The sequence below is a fragment of the Hippopotamus amphibius genome, chromosome 1 (genome assembly GCF_030028045.1).
Source record: "Hippopotamus amphibius kiboko isolate mHipAmp2 chromosome 1, mHipAmp2.hap2, whole genome shotgun sequence".
Lineage (NCBI taxonomy): Eukaryota > Metazoa > Chordata > Mammalia > Artiodactyla > Hippopotamidae > Hippopotamus > Hippopotamus amphibius.
Window position 1 is genome coordinate 23,958,126 of NC_080186.1, and position 19,197 is coordinate 23,977,322.

The window sequence follows — 19,197 nt, forward strand, 5'->3', positions numbered from 1 at the left end:
TACTCCACCACCGAGAGACGCACGCAGGTGGTAATCACCCATTCTCAGGGGCTTCACTTTTTTGTATGAGAATCAAGTGAGATCATAAATGTAAAGAAGCAGACTCACATCCTGATGCATGTTTAACAAATGTCCGCTGCCTCAGTAATAAATGTGTAGAAGACGGAGCGCAGAAAGCCCGAGAGGCATGGGAAAGTTGGAGACTGTAAATCTGAATGTCCATTTCTTTCTCTCGCCTCCACCTTGGGCCAGGCCCCTGGCTGTCCGGTCGCCTTTACGCGGAGTGCTCGCCTGTCGCCAGCGCAGGAGCCCTTGCCCACCGTGCGCACAGACGCCAGCTCCCCGTGCTGCCTCCCGGATTGTCTCCTGCTCCATTTCTGGTGGTTCCCCCTTTATACCCAGACGCTTCCCTCTCTTCCCTGCCCCTCCCTTGGGCCTGAATGCTCCCTGATGCCATTTTCCCATCTTCCCCACTAGGCTGTGACCCTCCAGGGATCAGAGAGCATGCCACCTCTGTGTTCCACGTGGTACCTGGGTCATGGCAGGCTCTCAGGGGATGGTGTGGCCCAGGAAGGGCAGCTCTGCTTCTCTACCCATCACCCATGGGGCCCCTCACCAAGGACCAGATCCTGACTGGGTGGAGCCAGGGTCCCTATGTGTCAGGAGCTTTTCTTTATCAACTCATCTAGATGCCACGAAAGCCGGGAGGGCAAGAATCACCCTGTTTTGTCGATAAGGAAACAGATTCAGAGAGCACCTTGGCCAAGGGCTCATGACTGGTAAGTCCCCAGGCCGGGTCTGTATCCAAGTCACAATTTTCTCTGCACCTTGTTGCTTCTCATGTAGTCATGTAGAGACCACCAGCTATAAGTGTGGTTCTGCAGATTCTCAGAAGATGGGAGTAGGGAGGGGCTTTTATTAAAGACAACCCACCCAGGAGAATGGATCAGTGTGGGGGCACGAGAGGGTCTCTCCACCCCAAATGACGGCAACCTGTGTTCAAATCTCACTTGTCAGTATGGAGGATCCTCAAAATATTAAAAATAGAATTACCATATGATCCACCAATTCCATTTCTGGAAGTATATCCAAAGGACACAAAAACACTAACTCGAGAAGATATCTGCACCTCCACGTTTATGGCAGCATTGTTTACAATAGCCAAGATGGGGAAACAATGTAAGTGTCCATCAATGGATGGATGGATAAAGAAGATGTGGTGTATATATACAATGGAATATTATTCAGCCATAAAAATAAGGAAATCCTGCCATTTGAAACATGGATGAAACTTGAAGGCGTTATGTTAAGTGAAATAAGTCAGCCAGAGAAAGACAAATGCTGTATGATTGCATTTACATGTGGAATCTAAAAGGAAAAAACCAAACTCACAGAAAAAGAGATCAGATCAGAGGAAAGGGGTTGGGGAAGCGAAATTGGAAAAAGGTGGTCAAAAGGTATAAACTTCCAGTTACAAGATAAATAAGCTGTAGGGATGTAACATACAGCTTTGACTATAGTTAACACTGCTGTTTGGTATACGTGAAAGTTAAGAGAATAGATGCTAAGTGTTCTCATCACAAGAAAAAAATGATTTTCTTCTTTTGCTTTCTCTTTTTATCGTATATGAGATGATGGATGCTAACTAAACTTATTGTGGTAATCATTTCACAGTACATTTCCAACCATTCTGCTGTACGCCTTAAACTTACAGAATGATGTATGTCAATTATATCACAATAAAATTAGGGGAAAAAAATCTAGTTGTCTCACTTATAACCCGGTGACTTTGGTGCATCACTTAATGCCTCTCAGTTTCCTTGTGATCAATACTGGGCAAAAATAACTGACTGCATGTCCGTGGAGCTTCCATATGTATGTTGTTCCATGTGTATATACCATATGCATGTATGTTCTATGACATATGTAAAAGCATACTGTTTGTCTCAATAAAATCTGGCTGAACCGGGGATAGGATGCCCAAGCCACAACCCCTATAGCCCTGCCTCCGGTCTGGAGGCAAAAACCAGCTTCTACACTCTTGGAAATAATAGAGAATAACATCACACAAGGACCCTGCATTACCCATATGCCCTTTCTCAAGACCAAAAGTGCCTAAATTAGGCACCATCATGCACAGGGATGGCCAAGGCTCCAGAAGCATCCTTTGCTCCCCTTGTCTCCTTTGTCCTCCCTCTCCCCACATCTCCCTCTCTCCAGTGACGATTCCACATCTCTTGTACGATAGCGGAGCGCGTGTGTAGAGAGTTTCTAATGGCTGGTCGGGTCCCTTTGAGGACTAATGCGTATTCCCTGTAATGACATTCATTAGTCTGTCCGACATCAATACTGTTCTCAGGTTAATATGTTTGGCTTAATGAGGCATTTATTTTCAGTTTGAAAACTATTGAAGAAGCATGTTTTTCTCCCCGTGAGCTAAGCTGATGAATAGATTAATCCTAGACTAAGAAAATGAATCTAACTGGAGTGTTTTTATTCTTCAGTAATGGCTGCCTTGAATTCATTTGAGTTAACCTCGTTATTTCTTATGCAAATAAACAGGAAGATGTTCCCCGATAGGTTCTGTGACTTGTCCCCCATTCATCTGTTTTTTTTCCCTTCTATCAGCTCTCAGGAAATAAAAAGAAATAGTACCAGTGTATGAGGAGGTGGGGAACACGGGCCTGAAATTGAGCAGGAGGAGGGGCTAGAGTGTGGAAGGGAAGCTCTTGCAGGGGGGCAGAGACAGCAACCACGGCAGACAGAGCAGGGAGTCTGGTTGGCCCCTCTCTGTCACTGTGGGCTTTGTGGGATTCACTGTTGTAATCCCAGTGCCCAGCACCTAATTGGCACTCAATAGACATTTGTTGAATGGGTGAAATAGATGCTCAGCAAATGGCTCTTCCTGTTATTTGAGGAATCACATGATCTCAAGAAGATGCCCATTGTCTCATATACATAGAGTGGGTGAGCCATTGTTCATGACTCCTGGCCCAAAGTCAAGGATGACCTAAAGGCCAATTTTCTTTGCGGATTGGACCAGTGGTAACACAATGTCTCTCTCCCTGAAGCTTCTGAGAGCTACTGCCAGCCATGAGATGCCAGCCAGCACGTATTACCCTTCCTCCCAGGGATGGGCTGCCAGGTCACGCCAAATTGCCTGTGCCTGGCCAAAGTCCAACAGCACCGAGGGGCTCCAAGCACTTCTGTGCCTCACCCCTTGCTTTCTCAACAACCAGAATTCACTCTGGTTACAAGACCAGCCCTGTTTTTATTGTTCTGGTGGGGGGGGGGGTTGTGGTTAAGGAGTGTGGGCTTTCCGGCAGAGAGAGCTGGTTTCCAATCTTAAGTCCACCACTTGCCAGCTGAGGGGCCCTGGCAAGTCCCTTCACCTCTGAGGTTCCATACCCTAAATTTTAAATGGTGATGACATTTTCTTTCTTTGGTTGCTAAAATGATAAAATGAAACCACACGTATAAGCTGGCTGGCACAGTGAGCGCTCAGTGCCTGTGGAGAATGGGATTGAAAAGAGGAAGATTTGATATCATCCAGCACTACTGGCATTTTACCTTCATCCTCTTCAAATCTATCTTCCCTGCTGCTGGTCTGTTCTCTGACTTGGTCTGATTCCAAACTGTGAGTCTGATCCATTGGGTTCTCCATGCCTTTCCTGACCCAGATCCCCCATCTTCCAGGCTACCCATCATGGTCCTGAGAGTGCATCTAGGATCTTAGGTGACAGCCTGCCTATGACCCCTGAATGTTACTTCTTCCTAATTTGTCCAGCATCTATTCATATCCAGTTCCCTCCACTCCCTTGCGATGCCAACTCTCCTCCCCAACCAGAGTTCACATGGAGATGTTGAGGCAGGTGGGAGAGACCTTGGCTTTGGTGTCCCTGATGCTAGACTATCCCCAACCTAGGACAGACACAGCCACATAAACATAGTCCAGGAACCCTCCCCATACAACACTTGGGAACGCCAATATATCGTGATGCTTCTGTCCTGTTTCCAAAGGCACCTGCCATTTGAGGTTCTTAAGGCTATGGAAAGGGGGGATATAGTGGTCTGGTAGGGTTGGTCAGGAGAGGGAGTGATTTTAGGGTAAAGGAAGTGCGTCCTCCTCCCCCTGGCCTTAGATGTCCTGTTGCACATCCTGGCTCTGTCTCCTTCAGAACCATGGACAACAGCTACAACGCCTTGAGCTCTTACCCAATGCCAGAGACTAACAGGATGTAAAAGAACATCAGAGACCATCTCAGCTCAACAGTACATTTGGTGAACAAGTCCTAGGAGAGTCGTTTAGAAGTGACACGATTTAATAAAAAAGTCACTGGACTAGAAAGCTGAAGTCTTGGTTCCTCTATGTGACCTTGAGCAAAATACTTCCCCTCCATGAACCCCAGCACCCCAATCCATCATTCTGAGATGTCTGCTTGAAGATACAAGAGGTGGGTAACTGGAAAGAAAGATGAACAAGATACCTGGGTCCTGCTTACAGCAAACATCACATTTTTAACCATTATGTTCTACTCACTCTCAAGGGTCCTGTTTGGCTAACGCCTGTTTCACCCTTACTCTAAATGCCATGACTAACTCAGCCTGCTTTGCTGAAGAACTGAAACTTGTTCGGTTTTAGCACAGCAGCTCCTGAATCCCAGGAAATCCCTTAGTCCTGGGCAAACCAGAACAGTTGATGACTCTACTATAACTCCAGACTGCTCCCGAACTGTCACCCATTCCCAGAATCTCTGCTTTTCCAGCTGGTGGAATGCCAGGCATGGGACATCACCCCAGGGTGTAAGTATTACTCAAAGATTTGGATGGCAACATTTTTATTAACATAATTACAAGTATGTTATGGAGTCGATTGCAAAATTCACAGGGCTTTTAAAGATAAACCATCAGTCTTTAGGATGTTTTATTCATGGGGGGGAGCCTTTCTATTTATACCCTTAAAGCCCTGGAGCAACATTCACCCTGCCCTTTGGAAGTATCCTCACACAAGAGGTCACCTTGATCCTAACCTTAAATTTGGTCTTTGCATTGACTGAGCCCTTACCACTATCCTGCATTAATCCCAGCTTAGCATACTGAACCTAAATGTAGCTCCATCTGATCCATGAAACTGATCTTGACTTGTTACCTTTGAGCTGACCCTTACCTAATCTGTCTCAACCAAAAGCCATTTCTGAACTCCTGAGCCTAAGAAATAGATGTAGTCTTATGTCCGGTGTCAGATATAGTTGGATTTCAGGAACAGCTTTTCTACTGACTAGTGATGTCACCTGGCTAAGTCTCCATTTTCTCATCCTTCAAATGGGGATAATGACCTATGTCAGATGGGATTATTCACACAGAGTGCTCAGGACCAGGACTGGCACAGGGTGAGGGGGCCAAAGAATTCTTGATGGGAATCTAACCTTTACTTTAAACTTACCTACACCTACTCCAGCTCTTCCCAGCCTCTTCCCAATGCTCACCATGAGGGTGACCAAAATCCAGACCTAAGCACCAGTCCCACACAGCCTCTGGATTCATCACACTGGGGGACCAGTGCCCCACACTGAATTAGAACACTTCCACTCTCTCCTCACATTATGTCTTGTTAAGAGTCTTTCCAGAAATCAAAAAAATATCCCTCAAAAAACAAACAGCTTTGAAAGAGCATCTGCAAGGTAACTGGAGAGAACGGATGTCAGGAGCTCAGAAGGGCAGCTGGAGGATGAGTGGCTGTTTTGGCCCTTGAAAGCCTCTCACCTTGACAATCCGGGCCAGGCTGCAAGCCCAGTCCGCGCCCCAGCTCTGCCCCGACTGTCTGTGTAGCCTCGGGTCAATCACTCACCCCTTCTGACCTCAGCTCCCTGCTCTATAATAAATTGCCTGGGCCAGGGTCTAATGCTCCCCTGGCTCTGACCTCCAGGAGACCCTAGTTGGCTCTGACTCCAGGGCAGGGGTCTTTTCTATTTGTAGGTCTCTTAGGACTTTATCTTCAAAGCCTCGTTTTTATTTAATTTGCAGCCAGTGTGTCCTCACACGCTCCTGAGAGAAGCAGAAGCCCTAACTCTCTGAGTCACCTGGATTTCTGTCTCTGGGGCCAGGCTTCCAGAACCCACCTTTCTCAGGGCAGAGGCATGGAAAGGGCCAAGAGTAGGAGATCAGAGTTCAAGTCTGGATGAGGATGCCCACTCAGAGTGACCTCTGGCACACAGCCTATCCTAGGTCTCAAGTCCTCCGTTTAGATAAAACGAACTCAGTTTTCTCCAAGATTCTCATAGCTGATAGTCCATGAAGCTTACACTCTGCACCACCTCACCTGAAAGTCATTCAAAACCCACCTGCGGAGGCACCCCCCCCCCCCCCCCGCCACGGTTCTCCAGGCCCTGTAGTTGGCCCTGGGGATACAGGATATAGGAGGCCCTGTTTATCCCACTGAGTGACACTCTCAGCCGCATGGGGAAGGGAACCAGATGGAGAAATGACACAACTCAGTGGGCAAAAGGCCAGGGTGAGGTCAGCACAGGGTACCATGGGAGCCAGGGTTCTGTCAACTTTGGGTGATCAGGAGAGCTCCCCAGGGCCTGGGCACACCTTCCCTGTGGCCTCCAAACCTGCTCCACAAGGACCCCACCTGCGAGGCCTTGGACAAGTCATTCCCCCAGGGCCTGTTGCCTGGTCTATCTAATCCAGGTCTCAGCTCAAATGCTGCCTCCTCCAGGAAACTTTCCTGGACCCCAACATAAAGTAGCCCCAGTTCACTGTCTTCCTCACAGTCTGGAAATTACATTTTTACTTGTCACTTGTTTATTGTCTGAAAGCCCCTGACCCCACACATACCAAATGAGATTCTTTTATTCATTCACACAATAAACATGTACAAGGCCATGTTCTAGGAGCTGGAGCTCCAGAGGTAAGCAAAACTGTCTAACAACCCTTCTTCCAGAGAGCCTGCATTAGGTTATATTGTATAGAAATAGCAAGGCAAATAAATAAAATATAGAGAGTACATCAGACAGTGGTAAATGATCAGGAGATTAAACTAGGCAGGAGGAGGAGTGAGAAGTGCCAGGAGGCCGGGGTGCAGTTTCACATGGGTGGCCAGGAAGGGCCTTTCTGAGAAGCACTCATGTGAGCACAGACCAGAAGGACATAAGCCTGTGGGCCATGAGGGTCCCTGAGAGGAACACCCCAGGCTGCGGGAACCACAAGCAGAGGTGGGAGACAGGAGTGTACCCAGTACACCCGAGGGTCAGCAAAGAGGCCCGTGTGGATGGGGCAGAGTGGAGGAGGGGCCACGGGGTCATGGGGGTCAGGAAAGGACTCACAAGAAAGATGGGAGCCATGGAGGGTGTGAGCAGAGGAGAGAGGTGGTTGCCCGGCGTTGTTGAAGCCTCTCCTGCTGCTCAGCGGAGAAGAGACCACAGGAGGAGAGAGTGGAATCGGGGGACGGTTGGGCAGAATAAATCAGGCTGTGGGCGATGGTAGATCGAATCAGGATAAGAGTATGGGGGTTAGAGATGTTAAATTTTTTAAAAGTATTCAGCACAGTGCCTGGTGCACAGTAGGACCTCAGGCGATGGCAGCTCTGATAATCAGTGTATGGAAGATGCTGAGAAATCTGAAATGAAATCTCCAGCTGCCTGCCCTCAACTCTCTGAGGCCCAGTAACTGTGTTTTCAATCTCTCAGAGGGGATTAAGAAAGAAATATCCTCAGGCTGCAAAGAGAAATTGCCAATGATATGGTGAGGGTCTAAGTCACTTGCCAAGGTCTTCGAAACCGTGGAAAAAGACAAGAGGGCCAGATTATATAAGTGATAAAACACTAACATTCACACATTCGACATATGCTTGAAAGATGCACACTCAGAATATTTTTAAGGGTAAGTTAACCTTTAAAAATGATTCGCTCTTTCTTGGTTTAAAAAAAAAGTTTGAGAGGTAAAATAGATACATGTGTGCTGACTTGAATTTTCCCAGATGAAACCCTTTCCTCTTGAAATATATTCTGTCTTTGGGATTTTAACTGGATATAATTACATCAATAGCCATGCTATATTTGCATGGGTGATAGATCACATGCATTTCTTTAGGAGTGAAACTGACAGCCAGTTTAGAATAGAAAATCTGGTTCATTGTGTGTATATGTGTATAGTTTAAAAAGAAAAAATTGTCTTGAAGCAATTCAGCCATCCAGTTTGCTGGGTTTTATTTTTTTTTTAAAGCTGTAGTTTTTTGGGTTTTTTAATTTATTTATTTATTTATTTATTTGCTTATTTATTGGCTGCATTGGGTCCTTTTTACTGCGCACAGGCTTTCTCTAGTTGCGGAAAGCAGGGACTACTCTTTGTTGCAGTGCGTGGGCTTCTCACTGCAGTGGCTTTCTTGTTGTGGAGCACAGGCTCTAGGCTCGGGGGCTTCAGTAATTGTGGCACGTAGGCTCAAGAGTTGTGGCTTGCAGGCTCTAGAGCACAGGCTCAGTAGTTGTGGCACACAGGCTTAGTTGCTCCTCAGCATGTGGGATCTTCCTGAACCAGGGATCCAATCCGTGTCCCCTGCATTGGCAGGCGGATTCTTAACCACTGTGCCACCAGAGACGTGCTGTTGGGTTTTATTTTTGATGAAAATATCTGGAGAGAATTCAAGGCAAGGTCAGAGGTGACCTAGGCGAGTGGAGAGATGGAGCCCAGCAGAGCAAGAAAGTGAAGCTGGGGCTAGGCTGGGATTTGTATGGGTGTCAAGACTCTGCCCCAGACTAGCAGGGTGATCTAGAGCCCCATTGCTCCTCCTCTCTGGATCTCAAAGCAAGGGATAATTTCAACTCTAAGATCTCTTTTTTCCAACTTCTAAAATTATAAATAAGCCAAAGAAGAAGTCAAGTAAATGAGGAAGGAGTTGGAGAGGAGGCTGGAAGGATAATCCTATTGTGTTGAGAGTTTGATTCAAAGAACAAAAGTGAGGTGGAGTAGGAGGACCCTGAGTTCACCTTCCCTCACAAACACATCGAAAATACAACCATATGTGGAGCAACTCTTGCTGCAGAAGACCTGGAAACTGGCAGAACAGCTCTTCTACAGCCAAAGCTGGAAAGAAAGATCCCCACAGAGTCTGGTAGGAAGGGAGGGAAAGCGATCTGGATGGGACCCGCACTCCTCTCAGGGAACCCAGAAGAGTGGAGGGATAACATGGGCTCAAGAATCCTTCCTGGGGAGCCAGGGTTTTGAACCACACATTAGGCACCCCAGACCTGGGGTCCGGCACTGGGAAGACAAGCCCCGTTAGCTGGTCTGGAAATTAGTGAGGTTTACTGGAGGGCTGTAAGAAGCCTAGACTCCACTCTTGAAGAGCACCCACACAGTCTTGCTTACTCCCAGTCACAGCGTGGAGGCAGCAGACTGAAAACTGCCTGGGGCTCTGGCCAGCTTGCCAGGACCACCCTAGTGAGCCCCCCAGCCAGCACCAGGCTCCGGCTCCAGCCCCTCTTGCTCCAGCACTGCTCCCTATTAAGGTGGAGGTTGCGGTTGCCAACGAGAGTGTGCACACTTAAAGGGAACAGAGCCAGATCAGACACTGACCTGGCCTCTGACCTCCCTGCACACATTCAGGAGGAGCAAAGCTAACTCCTGGAAAGAGACCACCATCACAGCTGGGAACAAAACCATGTCTGTAGTGTACCACCAACCCCCTCAGGTGCCCACTTAGCCTCTATCCAAGGCATATGCACTGGAGAAAAAAAGTGAAACCAGCACAGAAGTGCAGCCCCAAGCCCTCAGGTTCCCGCCATGACCCCAACCAAGGCAGAGATTGCCATCACAACTGGGAGAAACCCAACTCCCTCAAGGCTCCTGCTCTAGACCCTCAGGCCCTGACCCCACCCCCAACAAGGCAGTGATGACCATTGAGCATAGGAGAAACCCCAGCTCACACCTGACTCTAGCTCTAGCCCCTCCAACCCCAGCCCTCCCTCCCACCAAGGTGGTAGCTGCCAGCAAACCCCCAGAGAAGACATGACCTTCATTCACTTCAGATCCTGCTCTTCCACCAAAGCCACTGGGCGCATGGAGTTTGCATAGGAAAGCTCCCACATGAGGACATACATCAAGACCAGGAGAGAAAACTGTTTCATCTAATTTCATAGAGACAGAGAAAGTTAAACAAAATTAGAAGACAGAGGAATATGTTTCAAATTAAAAAGCAAGAAAAACAGCCTGGAAAGAAAAAAAACTTAATGAAACAGAGATAAATAATTTCCCTGATAAACATTTCAAGGCAATACTCATAAGAATGGTAACTGAACTTGGGAAAAGAATAGATGAATGTAGTGAGAATTTTAACAAAGAACTAGATTATATAAAAAAAGAACCAGTCAGAGCTGAAGAATACAATAACTGAAATGAGAAATACAGTAGTAGGAATTAACAGCAGATTAGGTGATACAAAAGAATGCACAAGTGACCCATAAGACAGAATAACGTAAATCACCGAATCAGAACAGCAAAGGGAAAAACAAATTTTTTAAAATGTGGATAGTTTAAGGGACCTCTGGGACAAAATCAAGCATACGAACATATAGATTAAAGGGGTCCCAGAAGGAGAAGAGAGAGAGAGAAAGGAGTAGAAAATGTATTTGATGAGATTATGGCTGAAAACTTCCGTAACAAAAATGAAACAGATATTCAGGTACAGGAAACACAGAGAGTCCTAAACAAAGTGAAACCAAAGAGACCCACACCAAGACATAACATAATTAAAATGGCAAAAGTTAAAAAAAATGAAGACACTTTGCAGGCCAGAAGGGAGTGGCACAACATATTTAAAGTGCTTAAAGGAAAAAAACCTATAAGCTAAGATTCTCTACACAGCAAGGTTATCATTCAGAATTGAAGGAAAGATAAAGAATTTTACAGACAACGAAAAACTAAAAGAGCTCATCACCACTCAAATGACCTTATAGGAAATGTTAAAGGGTCTTCTTTAAATGAAAAAGAAAATTTTAAAATATAGGAAGAAAAATAAGAAAATATAGGAAGGAGGAAATCCCACATTAAAGGCAAATAATAGTAAAGGCAATTGATCAACCACTTAAGCTAGTATGAAGGTTAAAAGACAAAAATTGTAAAATTAACTATATCTATAATAAGCAGTTAAGGGATAGGCATGAAGACGTAAAATATGACATCAAAACATAAAACATGGTCAGTGGGGAAGCTTCCCTGGTGGCACAGTGGTTAAGAATCCTCCTGCCAATGCAGAGGACACAGGTATGATCCCTGGGCCAGGAAGATCCCACAGAGCTACTAAGCCCATGCACCACAACTACTGAGTCTGCACTCTAGGGCCTGAGAGCCACAACTACTGAGCCCATGTGCCACAACTACTAGAGCTGGTGCTCTGCAACAAGGGAAACCACCACAATGAGAAGCCCACATACCCCAACAAAGAGTAGCCCCCGTTCACCACAATTAGAGAAAACCTGCACACAGCAGTGAAGACCCAATGCAGCCAAAAATAAAATAAATAAATAATAAAATAAATCTTAAAAAAAATGGGGAAGGGGAGTAAAAAATGTAGAGCTTTTAGAATGTGTTTGAACTCAATTATGTTTAAAATAAGTAGATATAGTTACAGGTCAACCTATATGAACTCCATATGAACCACAAATCAAAAACTTACAACAGATACACCAAAACTAGAGAAAAAGTAACACAAGCATATTGCTAAAGAAAATCATCGAGCCACAAGGGACAAGACTAAAAGAAGAAGAAAAAAACAGAGAATAAATACAAAACAACCAGAAAACAAGTAACAAAATGGCAATAAGTACATACCTTTCCATAATCACTTTAGATATCAATGGAGAATTTGCTCCAATAAAAAGACATAGGGTGGCTGATTGGATTTAAAAAAAAATGAATACCATTTGTATGCTATTCCAAGAGACTTACTTCATAGCTAAAGACACATACAGCCTGAAAGTGAGAGGATGGAAAAAGATCACCCATGTAAATGGGGATGAAAAGAAAGCTGGGGTAGCAATACTCATATCAGACTAAGTCAACTTTAAAACAAAGTCTACAACAAAGACAAAGAAGGGGGTTACATAATGATAAAGGGATCAATACAAGAAGAGGATATAACATTTATAAATCTAGAGGCACCTCACATAGGAACACTTAAATATATAAAACAAATATTAACAGACATAAAGGGAGAAATCAACAATAACACAATAATAGTAGGGGACTTTTAACACCCCACTTACACCAATGGACAGATTATTAGAAAACCAATAAGGAAACAGTGGCCTTAAATGACACATTTTACCAATAGGACTTAATAGCTATCTATAGGACAAGCCATCCCAAAATAGCAGAATACACATTTTCTTCAAATGCATGTGGAACCTGCTCCAGGATAGATCTCACATGCTAGGCCACAAAACAAGTCTCAACAAATTTAAGAGGATAGAAATACATCAAGCACTTTTTCTGACCATAACAGTATGAAACTAGAAATCAATTATAGGAAGAAAAATGGGAAAACACAAACACATGAAGACTGCACATACTGCTGAAAAACCAATGGGTCAACAAAGAAATCAAAGAGGAAATCAGAAAATATCTTGAGATAAGTGAAAATAAAAACACAACTTCCCCAAATCTATGGGATGCAGCAAAAGCAGGTCTAAAAGGAAAGTTTATAGTGATGCAAACCTATCTCAAGAAAAATATCAAGTAAATGACCCACTCTACCATCTAAAGGAATTAGAAAAAGAACAAAAAAAGCCCAAAGTTAGCAGGAAAAAAAAAAGAAATAATGCAGATCAAAGTGGAAATAAATAAAATAGAGACCAAAAAAGCAACAGAAAAGGTAAGTGATGAGCCTTTATTCAGACTCATTAAGAAAAAAAAAGAGAGGACCCAAATAAACAAAATAAGAAATGAAAGAGGAGAAATTACAACCAATAACACAGAGATACAACAAGTCATAAGAGAATACTACAAACAGTTTTATGCCAACAAATTGGATATCCTAGAAGAAATGGATAAATTCCTAGAAATATACAATCTTCCAAAACTGAATTAGAAAGAAGTAATCTGAACAAACCAATTACTAGTATTGAAATTGAATCAGTAATCAAAAAGCTTCCAACAAACAAAAGTCCAGGACTGGAAAGCTTCACAGAGGAATTCTACCAAACATATAAATGAGTTAATACCTATACTTCTCAAACTATCCCAAAAAAGCTGAAGAGGAGGAATGCTCCCAAATTCATTCTACAAGGCTACCATTACCTGATATGAAAACCAGACAAATACACAACTACAAAAAAAGAAAATTACAGGCCAATATAGCTGATGAATATAGATGCAAAAATCCTCAGCAAAATGTTAGCAAACAGAATTCAAGAATATACAAAATGTATCATACACCATGATCAAGTGGGATTTATTCCGGGGATTCAAGGATGGTTCAATATTTACAAATCAATGTGATATACCATGTTAACAAAAGGAATAATAAAAATCACATGATCATCTATAGACACAGAAAAAGCATTTGACAAAATTCAACATCCATTCGTGATAAAAGTCCCCTCAGAGTTGGTATGAAGGGAACATATCTCAACATAGTAAAGTCCATTTATGACAAACCCACAGCTAACATCATACTCAACAGTGAAAAGCTGAAAGTTTTTCCTCTAAAATGAGGAACAAGACAAGGATGCCCACTCTCATCATTTCTACTTAACATAGTAATGAAAGTCCTAGCCACAGCAATCAGACAAGAAAAAGAAATAAAAGGATCCAAATTGGGAGGGAAGAAGTAAAACTGTCACTACTTGCAGATGACATGATATTAGATATAGAAAATCCTAAAATCTCTACCAAAAAAGCTATTAGAACCAAATTCAGCAAGGTAGCAGGATACGAGATTAACATAGAGAAATATGTTGCTTCTCTATATACTAATAATGAACTATCAGAAAAAGAAAGCAAAAAAACCATCCCACTTACAATAGAATCAAAAAGAAAAAATACCTAGGAATAAATTTAACCACAGAGGTGAAAGAACTATACTCTGAAAACTATAAGGCATTTATGAAGGAAAGAGAAGGTAATAACAAATAAATGGAAAGATACGCTGTGTTCATGGATTGGAAGAATCAATACTGTTAAATGTCCATACTACCCAAAGCAATTGAGAGATTTAATGCAATCCCTATCAAAATACTCATGACAATTTCCACAAAACTAGAACAAATCATCATAAAATATATGTGGAATCACAAAAGACCCCAAAGACTCAAAGCAATTTGAGAAAAAAGAACAAAGCTGGAGGTATCACATTCTCTGACTTCAGACTTTACTACAAAGCTGCAGTTACAGTATGGTACTGGCACAAAAACAGATATATAGATCACTGTAACAGAATAGAGAGCCCAGAAATAAACCCATGTACATATGGTCCAATTAATCTACAACAAAGGAGGCAAAAATGTACAATGAAGAAAAGATAGTCTCTTCTATATGCAGTTTTGGGAAAACTGCACAGCTACATAAAAGAATGAAATTAGAACATTTTCTCACACCATATACACAAATGAATTCAAAATTAATTAAAGACCAAATGTAAGAACAGAAACATAAAATTCTTAGAAGAACACGTAGGTAGCACGCTTTTTGACATGGCTTAGTAATATTTTGGGGATCTGACTCCTCAGGTAAGGGAAACAAAAACAAAACTAAACAAATAGGACCTAATTAAATTTAAAAGATTTTGCACAGTGAAGGAGATCATAAACAAAATGAAAAGACAAGTTAATGAATGGGAGAAAATATTTGCAAAATATATGTCTAATAAGAGGTTAATAAGCAAAATATGTAAACAGCTCATAAAATTCAATATCAAAAAAACAGATTAACAAATGGGCAGAAGATCTGAATAGACATTTTTCTAAAGAAGACATACATATGGCCAACAGGCACATGAAAAAAATGCTCAACATCACTAATCATCAGAGAAGTGCAAAGCAAAACCACAATGAGACATCACCTCACATCTCTCAGAATAGCTATTGCTTAAAAGACTACAAATGATAAAATGTTGGTGAGGATGTGGAGAAAAGTAAACTGTTGGTTGGAATGTAAATTGGTGCAGCCACTGTGGAAAACAGTATGGAGGTTCCTCAAAAAACTAAAAATAGAACTACCTTATGATCCAGCAATTCCACTCCTGGGCATATATGCAAAGAAACTGAAAACACTAATTTGAGAAGATATATGCACTCCAGTGTTCGTAGCAGCATTATTTACAGTGACCAAGATATGGAAGCAACCTAAGTGTCCATCAACTGATCAATGGATAAAGAAGATGTGATATAAATATACAATGAAATATTACTCAGCCATAAAAAAGAAGAAATTTTGCCATTTGCAAAAACATGGGTAGACCTGGAGGGTATTATGCTTAGTGAAGTAGGTCAGACAGAGAAAGACAAATACTATACATTATCACTTATTTGTGGAACCTAAAAAACAAACAAACAAAAAACCACACAAATGAATGAATATAACAAAACAGTAATAGACTCACAGATATAGAGAGTAACCTAGTGGTTACCAGTGGGGAGAGGAAGTGGGGGAGGGGCAAGATAGAGGAAGGGAATTAAGAGGTACAGACTACTAGGTAAAAAATAAATAAGGTACAAGGATACATTGAACAGCACAGGGAATATAGCCAATATATTACAACTTTAAGTAAAGTTATAATCTATAAAAATATTGAATCACTATGTTTTACACCTGAAACTAATATAATGTTATAAATCAACTATTCTTCAATTAAAAGAAACCAAAGAACAAAAGTGAGGGAAAGCATCACCTTCCATGAGAGTCAGATGACCAATGCTGGGATGGATGAGACAGCAGGATTTCTTAACCCCTTCACCTCCATCATATCACTCAACCCTCCACAGTCCCAGGAGGCAGGTCTTTTTATCCCCACTTCCTGAATGTGACTCCTGAGACTCAGACAGAACCTGATAGGACTTGCCCAAAGCTACACAGCTGGTAAGTCACCTGCCAGAACTGAATTTTGGTTCTCTGACTCCAGATCACATGTTCTCTCCCTACTCCAGCTGCCTAAGTCCTGAATTCCCAACACAGAAAACTGAAGAAGGGTTCTGGGGGTGGTCTGCTCCTTTCTGTTGGTCCCCAAGTGCTGAAGGTGAGAGTGACTGCAAGGTGGGCTTGCAGAAACCTAGCTTCTCTCTTCTGGGGGCCAATCACAGAGGTCCTGCCCCCTTCCCTGGAGGATCAAACAAGAAAAGAGTGTTGTCCCATGGGACAATCCTCTGAGCTTCATATCTGGTGAAACTTGGTTGGAGAAAGCTGCAACCTCAATGAAGCTTCTCACTCTCCCCTCCAGGTCTTGGCAGGTGACAAGGTTTCAGGGCTAATACCTGAGCAGTCAGCTGCCAGGAGAATCGCTGCCCACGTTCCTCCAACCCTGAGAGCAGGGGCCCCGGGAGAAGGATCAACAACTGCCTAGAGAAAGTGGACCCTGGTCGACATGCTGAGGAGGAAGGGCGTGGGGGCACACCACCTCAAGATCAACTTTTACATCTGTCTCTTCCAGACATCCCCATAATGGCCCATATCGGCCTGATCCTATCATCCCAAACTCAGCGCCATCCACACAGTAGGGGCTCAGTGAGATCTGAAGCAGCTCAGCAGGGCAGTGAAGTTCAACTTGGCCTTTTCAGGAGGTCCAAATCAACTTCAAAACCAAGCACACCACTGACAATTGTCTATTCTGACATTGCTGTTTTTTGCTTACACCCTGTTCAGGGTAAAGAAGTGCAGTTAGACATGGAAAATGGCAAGAAACGTGGATTCTGGGATTTTCTGACTACAGCCCTGGAGAGGCCCACAGAGGTGAGACTCATCCTGGGTTTTCTGCTCCAACCCAGGCCTTTTCCACTGATCTCTGCATTTCTAAGTATCAGCCACCTCTTCCTCTGTGTATCGTCAGCACCTTCAAACTCAACATGTCCAAAAATGAGGTCATCTCCTCTCCACTCCAACCCATGCCTCCCTTGAGTTCTCAGTCTCCAAGGTTGGAAGAGCTCTCCCATCACGCACACTTGGGACCTCAGTGTCACCCTGTTGCATTTTAACAAAGACTTTACTTAAGAAAACAGCCCAGGAGCATTTTCTGTAGGATGCCCAGAAAATGCTGAAGGGATGAGCAATGCTGGATCACATCAGACCAGACACCCAACAGACCTAGTTTATGAGCAAACAGTACATGTTTGATGAGTGATTTTTTTAAATAAATGAATGAACAAATTCATGGTGAATGAATGAAACCATGCATGAAAGAGAACATTCACAGGCAAATGAATGAATGAACCCATTAAAGAAAGAATGAATGAATAAATAAATGATTGACTGAGTGGCTGAATATACAGATGATCAAATGAGAAAAAGTGTACATGGACAAAGTACAAGCAAATGGCAGAAGAAATGAGTGAACTAATGATAGAGGGAAGAAATAAATTCACACATGAATGAATGTGAAAATGGTTTTTTCAATGGATTTTAAGACTGGCTGAAGAGGTGAGGAATGAATGAATGAGTGATTGAATGGACATAAAAGTGCAAGGATTAACCAGTGAATGAGTAACTAAGCAACCCTATAAATGGAGAAGTGGTGAAAGAATTCCAGCTGGATCCACGGGGATGGTAGGGTTAGGGCCGGACTCTGCTCAACTCCATGGGAATCCATTCGGACACACTGGAGCTGAGGTCTTGGCAAACTGACCACACTCCTCTCAGGGAAGGCTTTTAATGTGACTTCCATTTGGTTTTGATAGCAACATTATTATATAATTTTATTAAATAATGTTAGCTGAAGCTGTATTCTCCCCAGGATTAACTCTGGATTTGGTAGAAAGAGCTAAATAGAATCGACTGCATTGTTTTCCCAATTATGTTATGAATAATTACACATTATGTAGCCAATCCTCAGCATGATTTTAATAATCATTATTAAATAACTGCTTCCACCACCTCCCTACAAATTAACCTCCAGGAGGTGTAATGAATGTCGGCGTGACAGGTTTGCCATGTGGCCTGGTAATGAGGAATGGGGTTGAAGCTGTCACCGTGATCCTCCCATAAGACTCAGCAAGGAGGCTGTGTGGTGCAGGAAGGAGGCAGGGGACTCTGTCTGGGGACTCAGATCCTAGGTGCCAGGCTTAGAGAAGACTCAAAATATTCTTAAAGGGCTACTCAGTGATTCTAACTGTATCATTACTAGCTAAGCCTGGTCTGGAATGGGCAGCTTTGTATAATCTGTTGATTTATTCAACAAACACTCATTGAGCATCCTTTATGTGCCAGGACCTGGACTGGGTTCTGGGAACAGAGAGGCTGATGTGGACACTCCCATCCCCTCACTAATAGAGGAAGGCCAGTGCAACTGAGTCACCACATTCACCTCAATCTTTCAGTAAATGTGTGTTCAGTGCCTACTCTGTGCCCTCAAGCAGCCCATTATGTGGGGAAAAAAATCCTTAAACACACCTCACCCAATGGTGGATGCTCTGATGGGGTAAACACACGATGCTCTAGAGACACACAGAAAGGCATCTGAGTTCAGAGGCACAGCAGAAACAAGATCCAAGTCACGGAGGATGAGGATGGGGTGCTTACCTGGTAAACAGGTGGGGAAGAAGGGCATTCTGGGAAGAGGGCAGGATTTGTGAGAAAGTGGGGAGTTGGATGAGAGATGAGGGTGTTCAGAGAATCATAGCAGCAGATGGATGTGGCTGGTGTGTGTATGTGCGTGTGTGTGTGTGTGTGTGTGTGTATGTGTGTGTGTGTGTGTGTGTGTTTTAAGATGGAGGAAGACAAAGCAAAAGAGAGAGTCCCAGTCAGTCATAAAAGGCCTTGATGCCCACTATGAGGAGTGTGGCCTTTACCTTGCATGAGGGTGGATGGGTTTCTGAGGCAGAGAGTGCATAGTTAGTTCTGCACACCCAGGCAATCCCTCCACTGATCAGGGTCCTTGCTCCATGCTCAGGAAGGTCAAGGACCTGGAGGTGGCCTCTTGGTAGGCCCCAGGGAGTATGGTCTTGAGTTGCCTTGGGGTATCTTATCTGTTAGACCCTCCATCAGTTCCAGGAT